Consider the following 12,808-nt stretch of genomic DNA (forward strand, 5'->3'; position numbering starts at 1 on the left):
CCTTGTTATCTTGGATGCATAGGATTATGCGCTTTGGAAGAGAGAGGGAAACAAAAGTGCCCGCATGCATGAGTAAGCGTGCATGTGCACAAAACTGCACATGAGAATGTGTGTGTGTTTGGTTAAGCAGGAGAGAGATTTCTCCTGCATGCTGACTGAAAGATAAATTGAAAAAAAAAGGAGGCAGACAGAAAAACAAACTGTGAAAATTAAGAGAAAGGAATCCACTCAAGCAACCTCAATAACAAGATGATAAATTACAAAACAATAATAAAAATGCTTCTCATTAGAAAGGGAATCTTGCCTAAGGGTAAAGACCTGGTACAAATAGCTTTCTTTAAACTGTTAAATATGAAAGCCATAGAGTCATGGCAATATTTCCTTGACTTTTGTCCCAAACAGCGGAGCACCAATCACACAAATTTGACAGCAAAACTTCCCTTTCCAACTCTGGTTTAAGAAAATGATCTGCACGTTAACATTTGGTAGAGGTTTCAGTGTACGTAAAACATTCATTACCTTTGGCTTTCACATTCTTATACCTTTCCAAGACAAGCACTGCAGATTGGGGAAACTTCTGTCCATGTCTCATTTTCATTGATGGTAGAAGAAAATAATTTGGTGCTTTCTAACTATATAGGAATGGTCTTTGTAGACAATTACCTTTTACTGGCTTAATGGAATTGATCATCAAATGTCAAAAATCACATCCCAATGATAATAAATGATGGGCAATTAATGAGATACATTTGCCATTAAACCATTGAATCCATATTCCTTAAAACATGTGTTGATGCAGTAGAATTGTCAAGGCAGAACAATTTTAAAATTTAAGTGCCTTTTTAAAAAAAAAAAAATTTCTTTCTAGTCTACAACACAAAGATTCTGACTTGCCTGTTTTTTTTTTAAGTTTATCCAACTAAATAATTTTGAGCACATTTCAAGGTTTCCCTATTACTTGGGAACATTGCACTAACATCAGCCTAAAAACACTTTAAAAATCCAGCCTTACCTTATAGAAACGCCGCAATAAGTGGACACTTTCTTCCCTTGCCCCCTGTAGAAAAAAAATGAAAAACTGTAGAGCAGCAGAAATAAAAGGAACAATGAAGGAAAGCACAACCGGATTAATCAATGCAGAGAACATCCCACCCAAGCTGGATTACAACCAAGATGCAAATAAAAACAGGTATGGATCAAAACAAAATAATCTCTAGCCTTGTGTTCTTGCTGTGTTCTGGGCAGCTTATACCAATGTAAATATAGACATCTTGATTTGCTATAAGGTTGCAATCAGAGTGGTGGATTTGAGTCCCCACTTTAACTGTCAGAGGCGGTCAGAATAGCTAAGGGCTAAAAAGCCATGGAAATATTAACATATGCCCTTTTCCATTCGGACAATCAAGTGCATTTATTACTGCTTTTCACTTATTGACGAGTCGACTGAAGGAACAGATTCTCCAAGACAATATGCTTAAATGGATTAGTCCAACAGAGATACACAAAAACAGTTCATATAAAACTTTTCCTCCATCTCAATTTCATCTCTATTTGGTACAACCTCAATGGAAATGTTGAGACTTTTACAAGAATCAAATAATCAAGTTCACAAATCCATAAAACATGCCACTGGAATGTAGTCTCATATCAAGCCACTCTAGTATTTCCAATGAGCTTGAGCACTGAAGCTCAGCGTCAGTAAAAAGCAAACTGTGAGATGCTACCAGGCTGATGGTCCCATGTTGAATAGTTTGAGGACTTAAATCTGTGTATACAGCTATTTATATTGCTTACACTAGTGTACTTAAGCAATCTATATCAGCATCTGAAATGAATCTCCATAAATTAAGATTACTCTAGCAAACACTCCAGCAAATTGTCTTCGCCAAAAGCATTAAACAAAGTATGCCAAACCATCCCTGTACTCTGTTATGCCACTCAGTAGGATTCATGATCTTCCTGGTAACCAAAAGCTGCTGAAATCAAGCCTTGTCAAGCAACACAAGCCACAAGCAGATCAGTGAGTTGGAACCTACTCAGCCACCAAGGACACCTTACCCCCACAACCCTCACTGACATTTGAGCCTGCCCCAAATACACCTTCCAATCAATCAATGCCCAAAGAAACATTCTTACATGTCCAGATAGATAAGCTCACTAATGTTTCACCCACTCATATGCTAATTTATGATAACACAACATGAAGTTGGTTTGACTACACTACTCTGCAGCTTGAATTGATGGGTGGAGCATTGTGCATGCAGAGATAGGTGCAATATCCAGTCAGATGGAGGAGTAGGACCCTCCAGCTAGAGCTCCTCCGCTCTGCCTGTTCTTTTTCCTTTTCTCTATCCCCTGTCTCACCGCATCTCTCAGCCTCAGACACCCTGATGAGTTGCGGGAAATGCGGGAGACACGGTCGAGGGCATTCTCAACCTTGACCTGTCCGTCCTCCCTGGACTGACCGATCCCCTCCCTAACTCCCCACCTACACTCCCCTTTTCTGGCTCCACCCCTGCCTCTTTGACCTGTCTGTCTCCTCTCCACCTATCTTCTCCTCTATCCATCTTCTATCTGCCTCCCCCTCTCTCCCTATTTATTTCAGAACCCCCTTCTCCTCCCCTATTTCTGAAGAAGGGTCCAGACCCGAAACGTCAGCCTTCCTGCTCCTCTGATGCTGCTTGGCCTGCTGTGTTCATCCAGCTCTACGCTTTGTTATCTCAGATTCTCCAGCATCTGCAGTTCCTACTATCTCTGAAACAATTCAGTCTATTTTGGCTTGTCCCTTTCCCCTTCGAAGCGTTGTTTGAAGTTCCCTTTGCACTTTAAGATGTGACATACCATGGGTCTCTCTACAGACATCTTCATTTACACCTACAACCATTTTTCCTTTTATCAGCCCTCCATTGTGTTCATGACATTCCTGACGATGGTGGTGTCTGGAACTTGCTACTCAATTTGAGATAGCAACCCATTTAAAAAGGAACCTGAATCTGCATTAGAAATGCTGTAACAGATCAGTAGCTGGAAAGTGGGATTAGAGTGGTTTATTCAGCTAGCCCAGACACTGTTCAACAACCTGTTTCTGTGCCATAACTTCACTATGGTATTGGAAGAGCTGGCTATGATCGAAGATAATTTACCTGGTCTGGATTGCTTGCATCCCAGATTTCAAAGGGAAGAGGGAGGTGAAGATATAGGAAGAGCCTCAACTCCACTTTCATGTCTTTTCCCCCTTTGTTAGTCAAACCTGTATGAAGAGTGACTGGAGAGGCCTGCATCCAGAGTGCAGCATGTGAGTTATCATTCAGTGAAAGGGGAGGGGAATTGCTGCCTCCTTATCAAGCATCAACTGCCTGCATCAACTGGGAGGTCCCTCTTCCCCAGCTTTCTTTCTCCATGCCTCCCATATGACAAAAGGTGGAAAAAAAGGCAGCCAGCGCATGGGACCAACGCCATCTGAAAATTCCCCTCCAAGCCACACACCAAATTGACTTGGAAATGTGCTGCTGCACTTGCATTTTCTTTTCTGGGTCAAAATTTTCCTTAGCTAGTAGTACTGACAGCACATTCGCTGCAGTGATTGCAGCAGCTGTAGTTTTCAGGTCATCTCTCACTTCTCAAGGGGAACTGGGGATGGACAATATATCAGCAATGCTCACGGCATCAATTAATAAAAGAAAATTGCGTTGACTCTAGCAGTTGCAAAAAGAGTCAAGTCATCATTTAGAACAATGAATTCTCATTTCAATGGCTCTCGCCCCACAACTCTCACTGACACGGAATGTGACTGTTTTCACAAATAAACCTTTGTAGCAGCCCACAAAAGGTCAAAACCAAGTAAAACTGCATCGCGCAGTCACACCTACGAAATCCATAACTTCTGTCTGCATGCTCACTTCAGTAGTGATAAGAACATTGAGGTAAAATTTCCACCATGTTGCACTGTCTCCCAGCATGATTCACCCAAAATTCAAGAGAAACAAATTTCTAATGCAGGTCACACCCAGAACTAAACAAGCGTCCATAATTTTTTAGCACTAGTTCAAAAGACAACAGTGGAAGGTGGCCCTGTCTACAAAGGTGATCACGTCTCATTGTATTTATCACAATGGCAAGATGGAACTAAAATTAAGCATTTTTTAAAAAATATAGATTTAAGTATTAAGAGGCTTTGCTTAAAATATATTTGATATACAGTTAGTAAACTGATGAACCAAACATTTTATTGAGCCACTTACTAAAAAGTCAGTTTCAAATACCCAAAATTGGATGCTCACAGGTGGCGCATTTGATATGATTATTAATAATGCTTATATTTGTGGTAAATCTATTTTCATCTGTATTGTATTAATAAAACTGCACAAGACTGCTATCATTAAATACATGGAACCCACATAAATGGGCTATCCCAAAAAAGATTCTTGAAGTGACCAAAACAAAAGCTGCTTTGGTGGAGTGGGGGAGTCTTTTTTTTTAAAAAAATAACAGTCCACACAGAATAAATCCTATCTCTGGGATTTGATGCCTAAATGGTCTTATCCGAAGAGTAGTTTCTTAGCCTCTACAGATGCAGTGTGACAAACTCCTCCATTTTACTGAAAATAGTTACAGTATTTACAATAACCAGAGAGGATGTGATGAGTGGAGTACTATAGGAGTTCGTGCTGGGGAGTCAAGGCATCTTACGACTTATATCAATGACTTCTATGAAAGGAACAAAGGGACGTAGTAGCTAAATTTGTAGGCGACAAATACTGACATAGTGGGCAAAAATTCTGGCAGATGGAATAAACTGCAGGTAAATGTGAAGTTCTACATTTCAGCAGGGAAAATGAAAAAGCAGAGTACTACATAAAAGGACAATGACTGAGGAAATCCAGGCTGCGGAAGGATTTACGTATCCTACTGCATGAGTCACAAAGTTAGTATGCACGTAAACAGAAGGCCAATGGGATACTATCTTTTACTACGAGGAATTGAACATAAAAGTTGCAACATTATGCTTCAGTGATACAAGGCATTGGCAAGGCCACATCTTGAATACTCTAACTTTGGTCTCCATATTTAAGAAAGGTTGATAACACTTTGGAGGCAGTTCAGAAGTTCATGACATTGATATCTGGGAGGAGTATATTGTCTATGATGAATGGATGAAAAACTGGGCTAGTTTCTACTGTAATTTAGAAAAGAAAGAAGCTAGAGATAGTAGGAACTGCAGATGCTGGAGAATCCGAGACAACAAGGTGCAGGGCTGGATGAACACAGCAGGCCAAGCAGCATCATAGGAGCAGAGAGGCTGACGTTTCGGGCCTAGACCCTTCATCAGAAAAGAAAGAAGCTACTTGGTTAAAGCGCATAGGATCATGAATGCTATTGACAAGATAGACGTGGAAAGGATGTTTCCTGCTGTGGGAGCGTCCAGAACAGGGGCATCGTTTTCAAATTAAGGGTCACCATTTTAGGAGAGAGATGAGCACTGTTTTCACGGAGGGTTGAGATACTGTGGAACACACTGCCTCAAAGCAGTGGAAATGGTGCCCTTGAACAGTTTCAAGGCAGCGATAGCTTCCTGTTAAACAATGGATCTCATTGAATGATTTACTTCTCCCCCTAATTGTTATGTTCACATCATTTAAATATAAAGATGTCTGCAAATATGTCACAGTAGCAAATGGGGAAAATGGTGAAAAGGCAAGATTAATGGTTCTTCACTTAAATGTGCAAGAGTGTTCAGAACAAAACATACAAGTAGTAGGTGTTAATGGATGTGATCTTGTAGTCATTACAGCCATAGTTAGAAGGCCATCAAAGCTGGGAACAAAATATTGAGGGGTGATAGATTTTTTTGAAAGGTCAGGCAGGAATAGATGAGTAGTAAGATGGCACTTTAAGCATGAGATGGAAGAAGAAAGATAGTAAGAAATAACAACGGGTGGAATACACTGGTGGGGGTAGTATATAGGCCCCCCCATCATTAACTTATACTGTAGGACCGAGCAGAAAATTGGCAGTAAATTAATCATGGGTGACTTTGATTGTCATGTAGTTTGAGAAATTCACTCTGGCAGAGATAGCCACAAAGAATAATTCAGAGTATTTGAGACAGATTCATCAAACAATATGTCATGGATCCAACTAAGGACGAGACTATTTTGGATCTGGTAAAGTGTCTCGAGGCAGTTGAAAAGAACTCAGGGCAAAACGGTGTCATGACATGGTAAAGTTTAGCATTCAGTGTGCGAGTGAGAAACTTGGGTTGGAAATAGCTAAACTTAAATCAAGGTAATTATATAGTAATGAGGAATGAGGACGGAGTTAGCTGGAATAGACTATGAAATGAGGAGTTTAGAAGAAAAGAAAGACAGTGGAGGAAAAATATGGCAATCATTGATGAAAATAATTCATGACTCACTAAGATATATTACCTGCAAGGAAGGAGAGGACTCTAGCAAGGGAATAAACCAATAACAGTTAACCTTAGAAGTTACAGATAAAGATAAAATTGAAAGAAAAACACACAATGTGACAAAGATTTGTGGTAAACCAGAGGATTGCGTAAGTTCTGAAAACAGAACATGGCCAAAAGAATAAATCAAGGGGGAAAAAATAAACCAAGGATAAACTTGGAAGTAATACCAAGTCAGACAGCGAGAGCAACTGCAAATATATTTACAAACAGGCCTAAATAAACATATGTTCCCTTAGGGAACATAAGATTCCCTGGAAAAATAATAACTGGCAACCAGGAAATGGCAGAGGCATTTAATAAATACGTTCTGTAACTGAAGTCACTATTAACATTCCAAAATTAAAAAAATAATCTAGGGTCAAGGGGGAATATGGGAGGAAGTAAAACAAGAACTATTGGTAGAAATAAAACGTACCAGGGAAAATATGGGGCAAAAGGCTAATAGGTCTCCTGGGATCCCCATGGATTGCAACCTAGGATATTAAAAGTAGTAGCTACAAGGATAGTGGATGCACTGGTAGCAATCTTCCAAGATTCCTTGGACTCTGGGAAAGTTCTGGATGATTGAAGCATTGCTGATCTAACACCCTTAAAAATGGAAGGTCTCTACTATTAAAGTTATAATACAGAGCATTTAAAAATATATAACATAATCCACCTGAGTCAATATGATTTAGTGAAGGACATCATGTCTGACAAATTTATTAGAAATCTTTGAAGAGGTAACAAGCAGGATAGATAAGCAGAGGGGACCAGTGAATGTCATACATTTGGATTTCTGAAAGGCACTTTATAAGAGTTCCGCACGGAGGGCTACTTAATAAGATAAAACCATTGGTGCTGGGGTAGTATATTAGCACGGATAGAGGACTGGCTAACTAATAGACGACAGAGTTGGTATAAAGAGGATTTTTCAGGATGGCAACCTGTTACTCGTGGAGTGCCACAGGCTGCTGGCCTTTATTTCAAAAGGAATGGACTATAAGAATAGGGAGGCCTTGCTAAAACTATACAAAGCACCTGTAAGACCTCAGTTAGGACACTGGTACAATTTTGGTCCTATACGTAAGGGAAGACATGCTGGCATGAACATGTAGTGGCATCTGCTCCAGGCACACGGTAGTAAACTTGTGGAATCTTTCACTGCAGAGGGTGGGTCGTTAAGTTTATTCAAAGCTGACACAGACAGATATTTAATCTGTCAAGAAATCAAGAATAAACGAGATAAGGCAGGCAAGTTGATTTAAGGATGATCAGATCAGCCATGATCTCATTAAATGGCAGAGTAGACTCAATTGGCCAAATAGCTTACTTTTGTTCTTGCATTTTAAGGTCTTGTCACTGAAGTCAGTCCAAGATGTTCATTATTTAGAGATTGATTTGTATTATTTCCTGAAAGATTTTATGGTCATAATTGTGCGCATCGGTGAGTAGAAACTTAAGCCATAAAATCGATGCAGATAACTCAGGTAATTTAGAAAGCAATTTGCACCCAGCTTGCCAATTGCGCTCAAAGTTGAAATTCTATTCCATTATATTTCTCAAAGGGAATACACAACAGATTGTCCTATTAATTCATATACTTCCATCAAGTAGTTGTTAAAGTGGCATAGTTGATCTAGAATTTGATTAGGTGTACAGTATTAGGAAGACAGCTGTGCTACAAAATCGATTCTACAGCTGTGCTACAAATCTACTAATGGTGTGCATTGCAACCATTAATAGGCATCTTTCCTTGTCTTCTCAGCAAAGGGGGAAGTACAATATTTATTAGTTTGTGATGAAGAGCTACTAGATTCAGCTGAACTAACCAGAGTTGTGGACAAAATTATTTTGCATTCAAAAATCAGGATGACAGATACCAATACAACACTGGCAATCAAAGAAATGCAACTGTTATTGTAACATGATGTTAACCCACCTGCTATACCAGACAGTGAACATCAAATGACATGAACGCAGGGAATAAGAGACAGATCAGTTGTTGATGACCAAATAAAAGTAAATCCACAACGAATTTAATAGAAACAGAACAAAATGCAAATATTTTGTAAAATATATTCATCAGATGTGGGTGTCACTGGCTGGCCAGCATTTATTGTCCATCCCTTATTGTCCTTGAGAAGGTGGTGGTGAGCTGCCTTCTTGAACTGCTGCAGTCCATCTGCTGTGGGTTGACCCACAATGCCATTAGGGAGGGAATTCCAGGATTTTGACCCAAAGAAGGAATGGTGATATATTTCCAAGTCAAAACGGTAAGTGGCTTGGAGGGGAACTTGCAAAGGGTGGTGTGCACATGTATCTGCTGCCCTTGTCCTTCTAGATGGAAGTGTTTGTGGGGTTGGAAGGTGCTGTCTGAGGATTGTTGGGGCTGCACTCTTCCAGGTAAGTGAGGAGTATTCCACCCCACTCCCAATTCACTGAACCAGAGTCATACAGCACAGAAACAGACCCTTCAGCCCAACTCGTCGAAGCCAACCAGGTTTCCTAAACTGAACTAGTCCCATTTGCCTGGGTTTGGCCTATATTCCTCTAAATCTTTACTATCCATGTACCTGTCCAAATGTCTTTTTAATACTGGAATTGTACTTGCCACTACCATTTCCTCTGGCAGCTTGTTCTGTATACACACCACCTGTGTGGAAATGTACCCCCTCAGGTCCATTTTAAGTCTGTAATCTCTCATCTTAAACCTGTGTGCTCTAGTTTGGGACTCCTGTAGTTAGCTATTCACCTTATCTATGTCTCTCATGATCTTATAAACCTCTAAGGTCACCCCTCAGTTTCCCACACTCCAGAGAAACAAGTCCCAGCCTACTTAGCCTCTCCTTATAACATAAACCCTCCAGTCTTAGTAACATCCTTGTAAATCTTTTCTGCACCCTTTCCAGTTTAATAACATCTTTCCTGTACCAGGGCGACCAGAATTGCATACAGTAATCCAAATGGGACCATACCAATATCTTGTACAGCCACAATATGATGTCCCAATTCCTGTACTCAACGCTCTGACTGATGAAGCCAAATGAGTCTTTCACCATCCTATATACCTGCAACACCACTTTTAAGGAACCATGCATCTGCAGCCCCAGGTCTCTTTGTTCAACACTACTTCTCAGGACCCTACCCTTAACTGTGTAAGGCCTGCCCTGGTTTCTATTACCAAAAATGCAAAATCTCACATTTATCTAAATTAAACTCCATCTGTCATTCCTTGGCCCAGTTGATCAAAATCCCATTGCAAACTTATATAACCTTCTTCACTGTCCACTAAACCACAAATTTTAGTGCCATCACAAACTCACTAACCATGTCTCCCAAATTTTCATCCATATCGTTTATATAAATGACAAACAACAGTAGACACAGCACCAGTCCTTGCAGCACATCGCTGGTCACATGACTCCAGTCCAAGAAACAACCTTCTACCACCACCTTCTGTCTTCTAATGTCAAGCCAATTTTGTATTAGATTAGTTAGCTTTCCCTGGATCCAATGTAATCTAACTGTACTAGCCAGTCTACCATGGGGAACCTTTTCGAAAGCCTTGCTGATGTCCATGTAGACGTTTACCGATCTGCCTTCATCTATTTTCTTGGTCACCTCTTCAAAAAACTCAATCAAGTTTGTGAGACACGATTTCCCACACACAAAGGCTTTCAACGAGGTAGACTGGCTATTAAGGTTAGATCACATGGGATCCAGGGAAAGCTAACCAATTGGATACAAACTTGGCTTGACGTTAGGAGAAAGTGGTGGTAGAGGGTTGTTTCTTGGACTAGCGGCATGTGACCAGCGGCGTGCCACAAGGATTGGTGCTGTGTCTACTGTTGTTTGACATTTATATAAACGATCTGGATGAAAATTTAGGACGCATGGTTAGTGAGTTTGTGATGACATTGACTATCCCTAATCAGTCCGTGCCTTTCCAAATGCACGTCGATCCTGTTTCGCAGAACCCCCTCCTCAACCTTCCTCATTGACATCAGGTTCACTTGTCTGTAGTTCTCTGGCTTTTCCTTGCAGTCTCAAATAATGGCACCTAATTAGCCACCCTCCTTTTGCCTTGTAAATGATGGACAGGCTTTGGGGAGTCAGAAGGCGAGTTATTCACTGCAATATTCCTAGCCTCTAGCCTGCTCTTGTAGCCCGTTTTTAATTGCGAGTCTAATTTAGTTTCTGGTCAATGGCAATTCCAAGGATGTTCACAGTGGGAGATTCATTGATGATAATACCATTTAATGTCAAGGAATGGTGGTTAGATTGTCTCTTATTGGTGGAATCAGAGTTAACGTTTCAGGTCCGGGTCCAGAACGTATGTTCTGAGGAAGGATCACCAGACCCGAAACATTACATCTGATCTTTTCTTGACAGATGCTGCCAGACCTGCTGAGCTTTTCCAGAAATCTTCTAAATTTGCTCAAAGGTCCAAAAGAATAAAGAAGTTTGGATTTTCAACGACACAGATCTCAGTTGGAAGTAGAAAACTTCAAAACCTGAGCCAAAAAATCTTTTCTCCTGGAATTGGTAGAACATAATGCTTAGCAACAGCTGCTGGGATGCCTGCTATATACTGTAATTTCACAGAATTGAAAATATCAACCCTCAACCAGTCCGGTTTCATTTCAGAGAACAGCCAGTTTGACAATTTACCAGATGGTGACAGCAGTGGCAAAACAAAATATATGCATGAATGATGAACTCCAAGGAAGACTGCGAGACAGAGTAAATAAAGCAGAAACAAAACTCTCGATTTTCAGACTTCACTTTCTTTAGCAATTTCTCTTTCTTTCCCCAAGAGTTCATTTCATTAAAGGTTCCAGAAGCAAATGAATTTTCTTCCTCTTTCAAGTTAAATTTGTTGCCAGTAAGCTAGTGAGCAGATTGCCAACTAATTCCAGACTTGTTATTGGTTTCTTTCTAGTCAATGCAACTTTCACTTAACTAGCAGAAAGACAATTTTTTCATGTTCGGTGCAGGACTAGCATAAACAGATGCTGATTACAACTTCAAAAAGTCTAAAATGCAGTTTATTAAAATCTTAGTAATTCTGAGCAAATAGTACACATGGGAGGTGATGGCCTAGTGGTATTATCGCTGGTTGTTAATCCAGAGACCCACAATGTTCTGGGGACCCGGTTCGAATCAGCCATGGCAGATGGTAGAATTTGAATTCAATAACTATCGGAATTAAGAATCTAATGATGACCGTGAATCCATTGTTGATTGTCGGGAAAAACCCATCTGGTTCACTGATGTCCTTTAGGGAAGGAAACTGCCATCGTTACCTGGTCTGGCCTACATGTGACTCCAGACTCTCAGCAACGTGGTTAACTCTCAACTGCTTTCTGAGCAATTAGGGATGGGCAATAAATGCTGCCGAGCCAGAGACGCCCTCATCCAGTGAATGAATAAAGAAAACAAAACAAACAAGATATAGCACTCCAAGTTTGCCGTCAAATTTTCTTCATTTTGACACAGTTCCTCTGGAACACAGTGGCCTAATCCAGAATGTATCAGACCCTTGGTGTGCTAATGGAAATTTGTTTATATTGTGGTTGTTTATGATAGGTTGAGTGACTATTGAAGACCATTAGCTGGTTTTCAGTCCAGATTAATCAAGAATAGATTTTCAGAAAATCCAGAGATTGAAAGTTTATGGAGCAATTTGGAAGAAATCTAACTGTGGTCAGAAGCAAGAATAATCTTTCCTCCAAGAAAGCAGGAGTTCTTTCTTATAAAGCAGTTCAGGGAGAACACAGTTACATTAGTAGAAGACTTTAGTTTATGAAACTTCTGAACCAGGTCCATATACAAGAGATCTGTAGGTTGAAAGAAGGTGAGAAGCTAACCTCTCATTTTTCTTGTGGGTATTCATGTAAGACAAGTCCACAGTTCACAGGAAAGAAACCAGAGAGAATCAATTAAGTACAACAAAGATTTGAAACAGAGGGATAATTGCTCTGTATTTGAATCTCTGAAGTGGTGTTGTTGGGAAGAAGGCTGAAAACTTGGTTTTCATGCATATTTTAAGATTTTTTAAAATGAAGTTTGAGGCTAGATAGCATTTCCTTTTTGTTTTCACTTTTTTGTGTTAATACATTCTGTTGTAACAGAAAAACTGTAGCCTCATGTAAAAACCAAAAGAACTGCAGATGCTGTAAATTAGTTAATGTAGTGGTTAGTCAGCAAAACATAACTACACAAGGCTGCAAAAACAGAAGCTGCTGGAAAAGCTCAGCAGGTCTGGCAGCATCTGTGAAGGAAAAAATATCAGTTAACGTTTCAGTTCTGAGGAAGGGTCACTGAACCCGAAACGTTAACTCTGATTTTTTT

At 40.1% G+C, this 12,808-nt stretch overlaps 1 protein-coding gene across 1 annotated transcript in view; it reads right to left on the reverse strand.

Annotated features, from left to right (window-relative positions):
• Positions 1–1,058, reverse strand: part of LOC109922346 (protein CLEC16A-like) — a 74,597-nt gene extending 73,539 nt beyond the window's left edge. Inside the window, exon 1 of the mRNA XM_048609675.1 lies at positions 1,013–1,058. The gene's annotated coding sequence lies outside the window, so the exon portion shown is untranslated. The remainder of the gene's footprint in view (positions 1–1,012) is intronic.
• Between the last annotated feature and the right edge of the window lie 11,750 nt (positions 1,059–12,808).

Source organism: Rhincodon typus, chromosome 21 (genome assembly GCF_021869965.1).
Source record: "Rhincodon typus isolate 14 chromosome 21, sRhiTyp1.1, whole genome shotgun sequence".
NCBI lineage: Eukaryota > Metazoa > Chordata > Chondrichthyes > Orectolobiformes > Rhincodontidae > Rhincodon > Rhincodon typus.